Below are 12,800 nucleotides of genomic sequence, written 5' to 3'. Positions count from 1 at the left end.
TCCCATTCTCGGGAAGTAAGTTCCAGGTGTCAGAAGCTCTTTCCCACAACTTGTCCCGTTTACTTCCCCTAGAAACAAACTGGCTTCACACATCCGCTTATCATTCCGTACTTGGTTACCCGGACAGAGCACAGCCTTCCCCTAGACACATCTTTCCAATTCTATCTGTGATATTACAACAGCAATAATTCCCATGTTTTCACCTGCTTTCACTTCCCCAATATCCCGCATTTAACTAGATATGGGTGAATGATGTATAGTTGAAATTCTGAGTTTCCCCTCACAACAGACATACTGATCTCTATATGCACCATGGTCCCATCTGCTTCCACCTCTACCCTAGCGAAATGGAAGAGCAGTAACAGATTTATCTGCAACACTTTGGCTATATGTTGTAACTATCCTTCCAAAGAAGCACATTACACAAACACACAAAACAATAACAATAATAACAACATGAATGATAAAAACATGAATAAAACTAACAACTCCGCAAAAAGAAGTCCCTATGGCAATAAAAATAAACACTCCCTGATACACTAACTCGAAAAACCACCCAACAAGCTTCAATCTACCCGACCTTAACCTATATGGTACATCATGCTCCTTACCTTGCTCACCAGTTCAAAGTCTCTTCTTTTTGCCCCTTGTAATCTTTTCCTTCTGCTTGGTTGCCGATAACTGCGGTATGCCCTTTACCATTCCTTTATACAGCTTTATGTACCTGACGTGTATAAGAGACGTTTATGTGGGAAACTGTATCTTCAAGTCGACTGCTGAGGTCATTTCTATGACCTAGTAACATCCTTGGCACTTAATTAAAAATTTTCCCCTTTGGCTTATAGCTGTTCATGGCCATTACCAACTGTCCCTCGCGATACTGAGGTAGCTTGCCTATGAATCTCTTCGGCTGTTTCCACAATTCTAGTGCCCTCTTGTTTGTCTTCTGTACATTCCACCAAACTTCCCCTACTCTTCTGGCAAAATTAGTTACTGCTTCGCCATCCGGCCCTAATTTGAAGTCCAAACGTAAAAGGAAACGGCGTCGTCCTGTCGTACAGCACCTCAAATGGCGGCAAGGTCGTTGCAGTATAGACATTCGAATTATGGGCGTACAGGGAAAAGGGAAGATAGGTGTCCCAGTCATCGAATTAACGTAATTAACTCAAAATTTTGGGGTTGTCTTGTGCATGCGTTTGCTTCTCCAGTTGTTCTGCAGGTGAAACAGACTAGTCTGTAACCTCCAAATGCACAACAGGGCACAATTGTTGCATAAAATCGAGACAATGATCGCACCCTTATCCGTTAATATGGTATCAGGTACCCCGAATTTCAATATCCAGTTATTTACTAACGCCTGCACCACAGAACTAGACCCTTGGTCTGGCAGTGGTACTACAGCCAAAAATAGAGAAAACTGATCGATGATCGTGAGAAAATACCTCTTCCATGCAGGTGTTTTATTAAATAGCGCAAGGACACATCCAGCTCCAACATACTAAATGAGTGGGACGCCTCTGGTAATCTTTGAAACAGCATTTTCTAATGTGCTGTGTTGGACCTTTGCATGCTTGGCACATATTCTCTGACATGTCGAGCTTCCTGTTCCTCCACCAAAACTGCTCTGCTAAATGTCTGCCCGTCGCACGTCGTCCTCCATGGCCTGACACCGTATAGTCATGAGCTTCCGTAAAATTTCTTTCTGAAAAACCCATGGGACTACCACATGTGGTCCACACCTCATTGTTCTATACAACAAACACTTATGAATAACAAAATGCTTCAGGCATCCTGACAATTGTTATGATGTAAGCTCCCACAGATTATGGTGTACAAAGGTCACACTAGCAGAAAGTTAGAGGTATACCAATGATAGAAAAATATCTGTGGCACAGAGCTTGCTACGAATTATCGACTGTCTAGAAAATCTAGCAGCCTTATTTGATGAGCTACATGCCTAAATACATTCATCGTTCAAAAAGCTTGAATGAAGAAACAAATTATATCACTATTCATATAACTGATTCACCTCAATGGGCAATGAACCCACAACACTCAGTGTAGATGTACGTTTACATTCGACCTCTAGCGGGAATCTAAAATTAGCAGTTATGGACGATATGGACGGGGACAGTGGATATGTGCTGGTAAGTGGGAGTGTGGGTCAGCTGGAGAGCGTGCTGATGGAGTCCAAGCATTTGCAATAAACTCTGAGTCCGGATGGTGCAATGTTAATGCACCTGCTTAGTAAGGAGGCCGTCACAGATTCGAGTCCCGTTCCACCACAAATTTTCACTTATGGCTGCTGATTCTCCATAAAGCCCCAGTTGAAATCACCAGTTCCTTCGTTTTTCTTTCCTTCGTCCCGCCTCCACTTTCTGTTTACATAATATGTATAACAGCTGCGGATTCCGTGTGCTGCCGCGTGGTTTAAGACGCCATGTTACGGATTGCGCGGCCCCTCCCCCCGGAGGCTCGAGTCCTCCCTCGAGAATGTGTGTGTGTGTGTGTGTGTGTGTGTGTGTGTGTGTGTGTGTTGTTCTTAGCATAAATTAGTTATGTATTGTGTAAGTCTAGGGACCGATGACCTCAGCAGTTTCGTTCCTTAGGAATTCACATACACACACACTCTGTGTGCTGGTTTTTTTTTTTTTCTGCACATTCGTATAATTGATTGGCCTCGATGGGCAATGAATCCATCAGTGCAGATGCCCACTTTTTTTCGACGTCCAGTGAGAATCTAAAATTAGGAAGCATGGAGAACACGGATGGGGAAAATGGATGGGGCCGCTAGGTGGGAATGTGGGTCAGTTGGCAGACAGGGAGTGTGTCAGTATAGGCCATGCATTTGCCATAGATACTGTGCCCAGATGGCGCAGTAGTTAACGCAACTGCGTAGTAAAAAGGAGATTCCGGGTTCGAGCCCCAGTCCGGCACACATTTTCACTCATCGCCACTGATTCCGCGTGACGGCCCGATGCTGCCGATATCGTTAGTGTGGTGTCACCGCCAGACACCACACTTGCTAGGTGGTAGCTTAAACCGGCCGCGGTCCGTTAGTACATGTCGGACCCGCGTGTCGCCACTGTGTGGTCGCAGACCGAGCGCCACCACAAGGCAGGTCTCGAGATACGGACTAGCACTCGCCCCAGTTGTACGGACGACATTGCTAGCGACTACACGGACGAAGCATCGCTCATTAGCCGAGCAGATAGTTAGAATAGCCTTCAGCTAAGTCCATGGCTACGACCTAGCAAGGCGCCATTAGCCTTACATAGTTTGATAGTTATCGTATGAAATGTCTCATCAAGAACGCTGTAAACAAATGGTGGATTAAAGTTAAGTATTCCAGCAGCTACGTACTTTTCTTTATAGCAGTTATGAAGTATCCTGTTTCAGACCATCAAGTCCGCCTGCTTGCTTAATGGCCGCCTCCCTTAAATAATGCGCGTAGTGTTGGCAATCTGTCAACACTACAGTTAGTTCCTTTCCTTTTCTTTCCTACCTCTCTCTCCACCTTCAGTTTACTTAATACATATTTAAAAAAGGGAGGAAAGAAATTTCTAAAATGGTTGCTTAATCCAGCATTAATGCCATTAGGCCAGTAGCTTCTCTATTTTTTGTTACCTGTAAGGTGGTATTTAATTCTTTTACGTCTGTTTTGCTGGACAGAGTTATTATCAGGTTTTATAGAATAACTTTCTCCACTACCTTCATCATACTGTTAACTTCTGTAATGGTGTGCTGTTCTTATATCAAGGAGAGACGGAAGGCAATTTGTTACGCCTATTCTACCAATGCTACTGCACCCTTCGAGTAGATTCACTTTCAAAATAACTATAAGTGTTTAAAACAGTGAAATTTTTACTAAATCTATGTAAGACATATGCCTGCACTTACAAGTAAAACAAACAAAATACCTTTTATGGATATGAAGAAAAATTTTTGTTTTCTTTCACTAATAAAATTTCACTTCTTTTGATACAATAAGTATTATAAAACTGTTTCTGTTGGGTTGGTGGTTCTCAAATTTTGCCTGCAATAACTTACTACCATATTGGCAAAATTTAACATTTCTAACCCAACCAGTATAGAAAATAACGGGATCTGAATGACAAAAAATGTAGTTTTTTGCAAAATGAATGTAAAGTTTAATATTGATGTTTGGTATAGTTAGTGATGAGAATTGCTTACCGTTAATATTTTCCTGCACCATACTGTGCATCATCTGAATCATACTGATCCTTTTTCTTCTCTTGGTTCCTCTTCTTTTCTATCTGACTCCTTTTGTGCGTTTTAAATTAGCAATTTCTGCTTTGCTGACTCTCTCTTTATCTACCTGAACCAATGATTTTGCAGTATTTTCACTAGATTTTATGCTCAATACCTCCACGACATCCAGTTATCTTGTTGCACCTTCATTGAAGCATAAAATAGCATCATAAACACCAAATATGATGGTTGTAATCTAAATAAATACAGTTTTCGGTAACTGGGTCTAAATGACCGAATTCACATTTTCATTTAAATTTTGCGTTTTTCGTGAAGACGTTTCATCAAGAAAGCATCTTTACAAAGATCTCTAATTATAGGTTTAATTTCATTCATTAAGCTAAAGGTAAAGAACTTTGTGGTCATACATTACACTCTTCCTTTGTTCGCACCAAGTGACAGGATAATTTGGGCAATGACAGTGCTGAGAATTTTCGTTTGTGGAAAGCTTATGGAAAAAGATAGCCCATAGCCCATGCAGCTCATTTCATGTTTTATAAATTCACAACATTTCTTCTTATGGCAAAGCCAGAAGAATTCTGTAGTCTATCCATTGCTACATTCGTCATGTGACCTTTACCACCTATCCTCATAACATCTTCCAGTACTATTTTTGACTTTTCCTTTAATAATGTTCTCAGCCTGGACGCCTTACACTTCTGGACATGCTCAGTGCATTCTAAATTAGAAATTGTTAAATTAGGACGATAGAGTTGTTCTGCATATAACCGGTCATAAGCCTTGCCCTCAGCATCCCCTAAATACTGTGTGCATCTGGCACCTCTCTTTGTCACTGAACGATTAAAAATCCTGAAAACTCCTGCTACTTCCATCCCACCACTTGGACCAGTATACTTCATCTGACAGTTATGTTCATCCTGCTTCTCAGTTTCATTGTTAAAAGTTTTACAGCACTTGCTTAGAATCTCTACATCATTTACACTGTCTGTATCAAATGACAACATTTACTGAAGTTTGGCCACGTTTCTGCCAGCTGCCATTAAAACATGCACAAATATCGCCACTTTCACTGTCATCGCTTTTCTTGAGTACTTCTTCAGCTCCTTCCTTCATTGAGATATTACAGACTTTGGCAACAGCAGTTCCAATAATTTTATTGTAACTCATAAATTTGGTAGGTCGATTTGGAATGTCAAATAATGCACATAAAGAGTTTGCCTGCCTCCATCCTTTTACCTATACATCTGAGACCATGAACTATCCTTACGCTATTCTTATAGAAATTATTATTTGTCATTTGTGATGTCATTGTTGTAGCGACTGCATCACATTTTGTACAGTTCAACGTCAGGTTTGACACAATCCCTTCCTCTTCCAACAATACGTCACCACCACGTATTTTGCACACAGTATTTTTGGAAATGAAATCACAGAGCATGTCTTTGGTTCACCACAATATTGCAGTTTCAAATGTTCAAATGTGTGTGAATTCCTAAGGGAGCAAACTGCAGTTTCCTTCTTGACATACTGGTTATGTTGACGTCTAACATTCTTGATACCTTTGACCCATTAACCTCATTTATCTTCACGTATTTACTTCCTCTTAATTTTAATGTAGGCGAGAATTTCTTTATTCGTGGCATTTTCATGAAAACGTGTGAAACCAGAGAAAATATAAAGCAACACTTACTTCTCTGGTAACCATCCTTACAGGGTAGGACACCTTGACGCGATAAAACAGTAGAAGCAGCAAATAACGTACAAGGCATAAAAGAAACCTGTGCATTATCTCTGAATGATGCAAAGGAGAATGTGTGGCATTTAAATGCCAGATCGCGCAGAGCGCCAGGAAAACCGTCATAACTCACGAAAAACTTTTCGTATTTGTATAAAACAAAAACTGCTTTACGCAGGAAACAGTGAGTGTTTCAAATACACTAAACTCTAAAAACTGATTTTTTGAATCCGTTTGCTTTCCGTCTTTCCATAATGTCTGTAGTATCTTAATCCGTTGTATTCATGTGCATCATAAGTTTAAACGCTATATTCTGTCTTCCGTGAGTATCATGTTCCACAATAGCAATGAATATTTCTTAGGATTCACTATGGTATCTCTTTTCAAATTTCTTGTTTTTTTTTTTTCTTTGCTGTTTGTACGAGGGCTGGAACTTAAATAGTGGCAACTATTTATTCACAACCGATACAAAAGAGTTACATGTTTGCACCTGTTACTGTCCTTCAGAGGAGTCACCAGCGTTTTGTAGAACACTTTGCCAGCGATGTGGAAGGCGTAGTGTACGGTTAGCAGAGCCTGTTCTGTTGATGGTGCAAATGGAGCGGTCATCTGCCTGTCTAATCTCTGGAACAGTTCTGAAGCGAATGCCACGAAGTGGTTCCTCCATCTTCGGAATCAAATCATAGTCACAAGGAGTTAGGTCCGGGGAGTATTGTGGATGGTACAGTACTTCCCAGACCCATCGACCGAACAGAGCAGCGCCAGCCGGTGTGGCCGAGGCGCTTCAATCTGGAACCGCGCAACCGCTACAGTCGTAGGTTCAAATCCTGCCTCGGGCATGGATGTGTGTGATGTCCTTAGGTTTAAGTAGTTCTACGTTCTAGGGGACTAATGACCTCAGATGTTAAGTCCATAGTGCTCAGAGCTATTTTTCGAACAGAGCAGCCACAGCTTGCGCTGTATGCACCCGCACATTGTCGTGCAAAATGATGGCTGGGTTGCGCAGGAAGTTGTCGCCGCTTCTTTCGCAGAACTGGTCGCAGGTGATACTCCAAAAACGAATACTGTGCATTGATTGTCTGCCGTGGAGGAACGTAATGTGTTGGGATATCACCATCACAGTCGTACACGAGTATCACCATAACTTTCACCATACTGGGGAATCGTTTGACTGGGGTTTCAGTTTTGGCTTCGTGGCATTCGCTTCACAGCTGTTCCAGAGATTCGATAGGCAGGAGACCGCTCCATTCGCACCATCAACATAACAGCCTTTACTAACCGTATACTACGACTTCCACATCGATGGCAACAGTTTCTACACAACGCTGGTGCCTACATTGAAGGCCAGTAGCAGGTGCAAACATGTAACTCTTTTGTATCGGTTGTGAATAAATATTTCCCACTATTTACGTCTCAACCTTCGTATTTGTCCCAGGATACTCTTCTTATGAATGGCTTTTTCACTATGCAGCCGAGTTTGCGCTGATATGAAACTTTCTGGTAGGTTTTTGCTGGACCTGGATTCGAACTCAGGACGTTTGCCTTTACGGGCGAGGGTTGTACCAAATTTGATCTCCTCCTTTTCACTCTTAGTTCCATGTTTCTGTTAGACTGTCTCAAAAGTCCCTAAATTATTGACTTTGCAGCCATTTGTTGCGAATCTCGCGATCTCGTAACCCGCAATAGGTCTCACGAGATCGTATTCGATGAAAGACTGTCCCTCGGGTGCAGGCTGACAACTCACAGCTTCTCTTTATCAAACTAACACATCTGAGAGCTGCCTGTGATCCGGTTGAACACTTGAAGGAAACTAGCGAGCTCGTTACAGTCCGAAATCAGGCGTTGGCGTAGTGAAAGTTGTATATTCCTAGCGGAGTTGTTCCGGGATACATTGGTCACGAACTCGTACGGCTAGCGTTGTATTACGCTGGCCGCGCTTTCTTTCTGTCAGTCACTAGCCATCTGTGAGAAGTTCACGTGACTGGGAAACAGTAATTTGAAAGCACGTTCACCCTGTCCTTCAATGGCCCTTCGAGGAAGGCTTCCCCTGCAGCACCAACGAGAGACTAAGCCGTCCTCTTCTCGCTTTTACTCTCTGACTTCTGGTGCAAAAACGGAAGCAATGGTGCTATTGTGGCTACTTAATGTACAACAGGCCTGATATGCACACTTCTTATTTACTAAAAAATTTTACGATTCGCACACATGACCAACGCAGTTTGGAGGACACTGTAACGTGTGACGGCTCACGTTATCTCGAGCCATACTGTAAGTCCGCAGCAACAGCGATGAGTGTCAGAAACATATTGTTCATCTTTTGCATATAAACTCAAGTGAAGCATCAGCGTATTTAAATGCGTATACTTCCCGCCGCTTCTAAGAAAATTTGAGTGACATCGAAGTCCACATGCTTCGACTTCACTAAACTCTCACACGAAAAAGAATCATTATTAAATTGTTCTTCCCTTGCTTAATGATCTTTTTCGGCATAAAAATGGGATAAAATTTGAATAAATCAAAATAAGTCTCAATATATTTCAGTGATCGTCAGTCAAACTAACAACACATTTTTAATCATTTCAATTAAAGCTCTGTGTAACGATCTTGTCAAAGCACAGAGTACATTTTCTGAACCGCACAATTCTTGGAAGTGAAGAGACCCTCAGTCATTTTCGTCTACAAAAAATTGTGGTATTTTATGTATTGTAATCATGAGGTGCAATGAGAATTCCAAAATATTTCAGTATTCAACACAAAAGTTTGCACTCCTCACAAAATGTACAGTAATGAAACTGGTACTGCATGAGCTTGGAGTGGTTTGCATTTGCAGTTACGTCCATGACACGAGTAGAGTTGATAAATGAAAAATAAAATGAAACAAGTAATACGAAATAAACTCATTTTTCGTTTGTGGAGTGTGATATCGTTAGCTTTGGCTTCTGCTTGTTTGGTAAATTTTGTGCTATGTCTGCATAATTGCGGAGATATATAATTACAATAAAATTTAAATTCCAAAGATGAGTTTCATTAAACAGAATAAATACATCTGTTTCCTTACATGATAATATCTGTCTCGCTCGATTTCCTTCAGCATTTTACTTTAAAATGTAAATGCATTTGCACAGCACTGAATGAGAGCTATCTGTGCTAAATGCGATTTAATGGCAAATTCAGCAAAAATAAATTAATTAATTGTAAAAATTAGTCAATGCTAAATTTAAACAGTATTCAACCTTAGTCAGCCTCGTATTTGGTTTTGAACGTTTATTAACTGTCTTCACAACAAGTATTAAATCACAATGAAATGAATACCCCTTGCTGTATACAGGCGTTGATGTAAATCAACAGGGACAGTTGAAAATGTGCGCCCCGAGTGGGACAAGAACACTAGATCTCCTGGTTACATGGCAAACGCTCTATCCATCTGAGCCACTGAGGACACAGAAGATAGTGCAACTGCAGGGACTTACCTCTGGCACGCCTCCCGGGAGACCCACATTCACAACTTAATGTCCCGCACTATATTCATAGTTCCCCTGCCCATTATACTCATTACTCTCGTATTGTTGCAGATTCCTTCTTAGAGCTAGGACACTGTTTGTGCATCCGCACAGAAGAAGATGGGCAAATGGCCAGTGAGCCTTATATATATATATATATATATATATATATATATATATATATATATATATATATATATATATGAAGATGGTATCTGTTCTTACAGACATATCCGAAAGAAAAGATACCATCTTCACATATATATATAGGGTGGTCCATTGATCGTAACCAGGCCAAATATCTCACGAAATAAGTGTCAAACGAAAAAACTACAAAGAACGAAACTTGTCTCGCTTGAAGGGTGAACCCAGATGGCGCTATGGTTGGCCCGCTAGTTGGCCCTGCCATAGGTCAAACGGATATCAACTGCGTTTTTTAAAATAGGAACCCCCATTTTTTATTACATATTCGTGTAGTACCTAAAGAAATATGAATGTTTTAGTTGGGCCACTTTTTTCGCTTTGTGATAGATGGCGACGTAATAGTCACAAACGTATGGCTCGCAATTTTAGACGAACAGTTGGTAACAGGTAGGTTTTTTAAATTAAAATACAGGACGTAGGTACGTTTGAACATTTTATTTCGGTTGTTCCAATGTGATACATGTACCTTTGTGAGCTTATCATTTCTGAGAACGCATACTGCTACAACGTGATTACCTGTAAATACCACATTAATGCAATACGTGCTGAAAATGATGTCCGTCAACCTCAATGCATTTGGCAATACGTGTAACGACATTCCTCTCAACAGCGAGTAGTTCGCCTTGCGTAATGTTCGCACATGCATTGACAATGCGCTGACGCATGTTGTGAGGCGTTGTCGGTGGATGGTGATAGCAAATATCCTTCAACTTTCCCCACAGAAAGAAATCCGGGGACGTCAGAACCGGTGAACGTGCGGGCAACGTACTTACACGTTTGTCCTTCGACGACCAATCCACCTGTCATGAAATATGCTATTCATTACCGCTTCAACCGCACGCGAGGTATGTGCCGGACATCCATCATGCTGGAAGTACATCGCCATTCTGTAATGCAGTGAAACATCTTGTACTAACATCGGAAGAGCATTACGTAGGAAACCAGCATACATTGCACCATTTAGATTGCCATCGATAAAATGGAGGCCAACTGTCCTTCCTTCTATAATGCCGCACCGTACATTAACTTGCCAAGGTCGCTGATGCTCCACTTGTCGCAACCATCGTGGATTTTCCGTTGCCCAATAGTGCATATTACGCCGGGTTACGTTACCGCTGTTGGTGAATGACGCTTCGTCGCTAAACAGAACGCGTGCAAAAAATCTGTCAACGTCCCGTAATTTATCTTGTTCCCAGTGGCAGAACTGTACGCGACGTTCAAAGTCGTCGCCATGCAGTTCCTGGTGCATAGAAATATGGTACGGATGCAACCGGTGTTGATGTAGCATTCTCAATACCGACGTTTTTGAGATTCTCGATTCTCGCGCATGTTGTCTGTTACTGATGTGCGGACTACCCGTGACAGCAGCTAAAACACCTATTTCGCCATCATCATCTGTTGCAGGTCGTGGTTGACGTTTCACATATGGCTGAACACTTCCTGTTACCTTAAATAACGTAACGATCCGGCGAACGGTCCGGACACTTTGATGATGTCGTCCAGGATACCGAGCAGCATACATAGCACACGCCCGTTTGGCATTTTGATCACAATAGCCATACATCAACACTATATCGACCTTTTCCGCAAGTGGTAAACGGTCCATTTTAACACAGGGTAACGTATCACGCAGCAATTACCGTCCGTACTGGCGGAATGTTACGTGATACTACGTACTTACACGTTTGTGACTACTACAGCGAGATCTATCACAAAGCGAGAAAAGTGGTCCAACTACAAGTTTCATATTTATTTACGTACTACACCAATAAGTAATAAAAAATGAGGGTTCCTATTAAAAAAAAACAAAAAAAAACGCAGTTGATATCCGTTTGACCTATGGCAGCGCCATCTAGTGGGCCAACCATAGCGCAATCTGGTTTCCCCCTTCAAGCTAGGCGAGTTTCGTTCTGTGTGGGTTTTTCGTTTGATGCTTATTTCGTGAGATATTTGGCCCGGTCACTATCAATGGACCGCCCTGTATATATAGTTAAGGCTCACTGGCCATTTGAAAATCTTCTTCCCTGCGGAAGAACAAACAGTGCCCGAACTCTTACAGGAATGGGCAACAAACCAGGAGTAATGAGTATAATGGGTAGGGGCACTATGAATATAGTACGGGACAAAAACTTGGCAATGTGGATCTCACGGGAGATGTGCCAGAGAAAAGTCCCTGCAGTCACACTATGCTCTATGTCCTCGGTGGCCCAGATGGCTAGAGTATCTGACATGTAATCAGGAGATCCCGGGTTCATGTCCCGGTCGGGGCACACAGTTTCATCTGTGCCGTTTTACTTATATCAACGCCTATCTGCAGCTAGGGGTATTCATTTCATTGGAATTTCATTCTAACGAGCTGCATGGTTACCCATGGTATCTGTTCTTTCGTACATGTCCGAAAAAGCAGATACCATTTTCATATATATATATATATATATATATATATATATATATATATATATATATATATATATATATATACTTGTAGTAAAGCCTCACTGGCATTTGACCATCTTCTTCTGTGAGGGTGCACAAACAGTGCACGAAATTTTACGGGAATTGGCAACAACCCGCGAATAATGAGTATAATAGGCAGGGTCACTATGAATATAGTGCGGGACAGTAAGTTGGAAATGTGGGTCTCCCGGGCAGCGTGCCAGAGGTAAGTCCCTGAAGTCGGACGATCCTCTGTGTCCTCCGTGGCGTACTCGATTCGGCGGTACATATACTAAAATTGGAACGATACAGAGGAGATTAGCATGGCCCCTGCGCAAGGATTACACGCACAAGCGTGCAGCGTTCCACATTTAACGAAGTTCCCCTTGCGCCGCGCTAGAGTACACACGTACCTCGTGCCCTCTCCGTTGCAGCGTAAACAAGCCGCGAACCAGTTTAAAAAAATGGTTCAAATGGCTCTGAGCACTATGGGACTTAACATCTATGGTCATCAGTCCCCTAGATCTTAGAACTACTTAAACCTAACTAACCTAAGGACAGCACACAACACCCAGCCATCACGAGGCAGAGAAAATCCCTGACCCCGCCGGGAATCGAACCCGGGAACCCGGGCGTGGAACCAGTTTAGTTTCTTTGTGTTTTCTTGTGTTTCTTATTACAAGGTGTATCGT

At 41.9% G+C, this 12,800-nt stretch overlaps 1 non-coding gene across 1 annotated transcript; it reads left to right on the top strand.

Moving 5' to 3' along the window:
* The first annotated feature begins 12,376 nt into the window (after positions 1-12,376).
* On the top strand, positions 12,377-12,483 carry LOC124620903. Its single transcript, XR_006980414.1, has one exon. It is a non-coding gene; the product is annotated as a U6 spliceosomal RNA (small nuclear RNA).
* The last annotated feature ends 317 nt before the right edge of the window (positions 12,484-12,800 follow it).

This window comes from Schistocerca americana, chromosome 6 (assembly GCF_021461395.2).
Source record: "Schistocerca americana isolate TAMUIC-IGC-003095 chromosome 6, iqSchAmer2.1, whole genome shotgun sequence".
NCBI lineage: Eukaryota > Metazoa > Arthropoda > Insecta > Orthoptera > Acrididae > Schistocerca > Schistocerca americana.
Note: the sequence above shows the minus strand (reverse complement) of the source record. Positions and strands in the feature narration are given on the sequence as shown.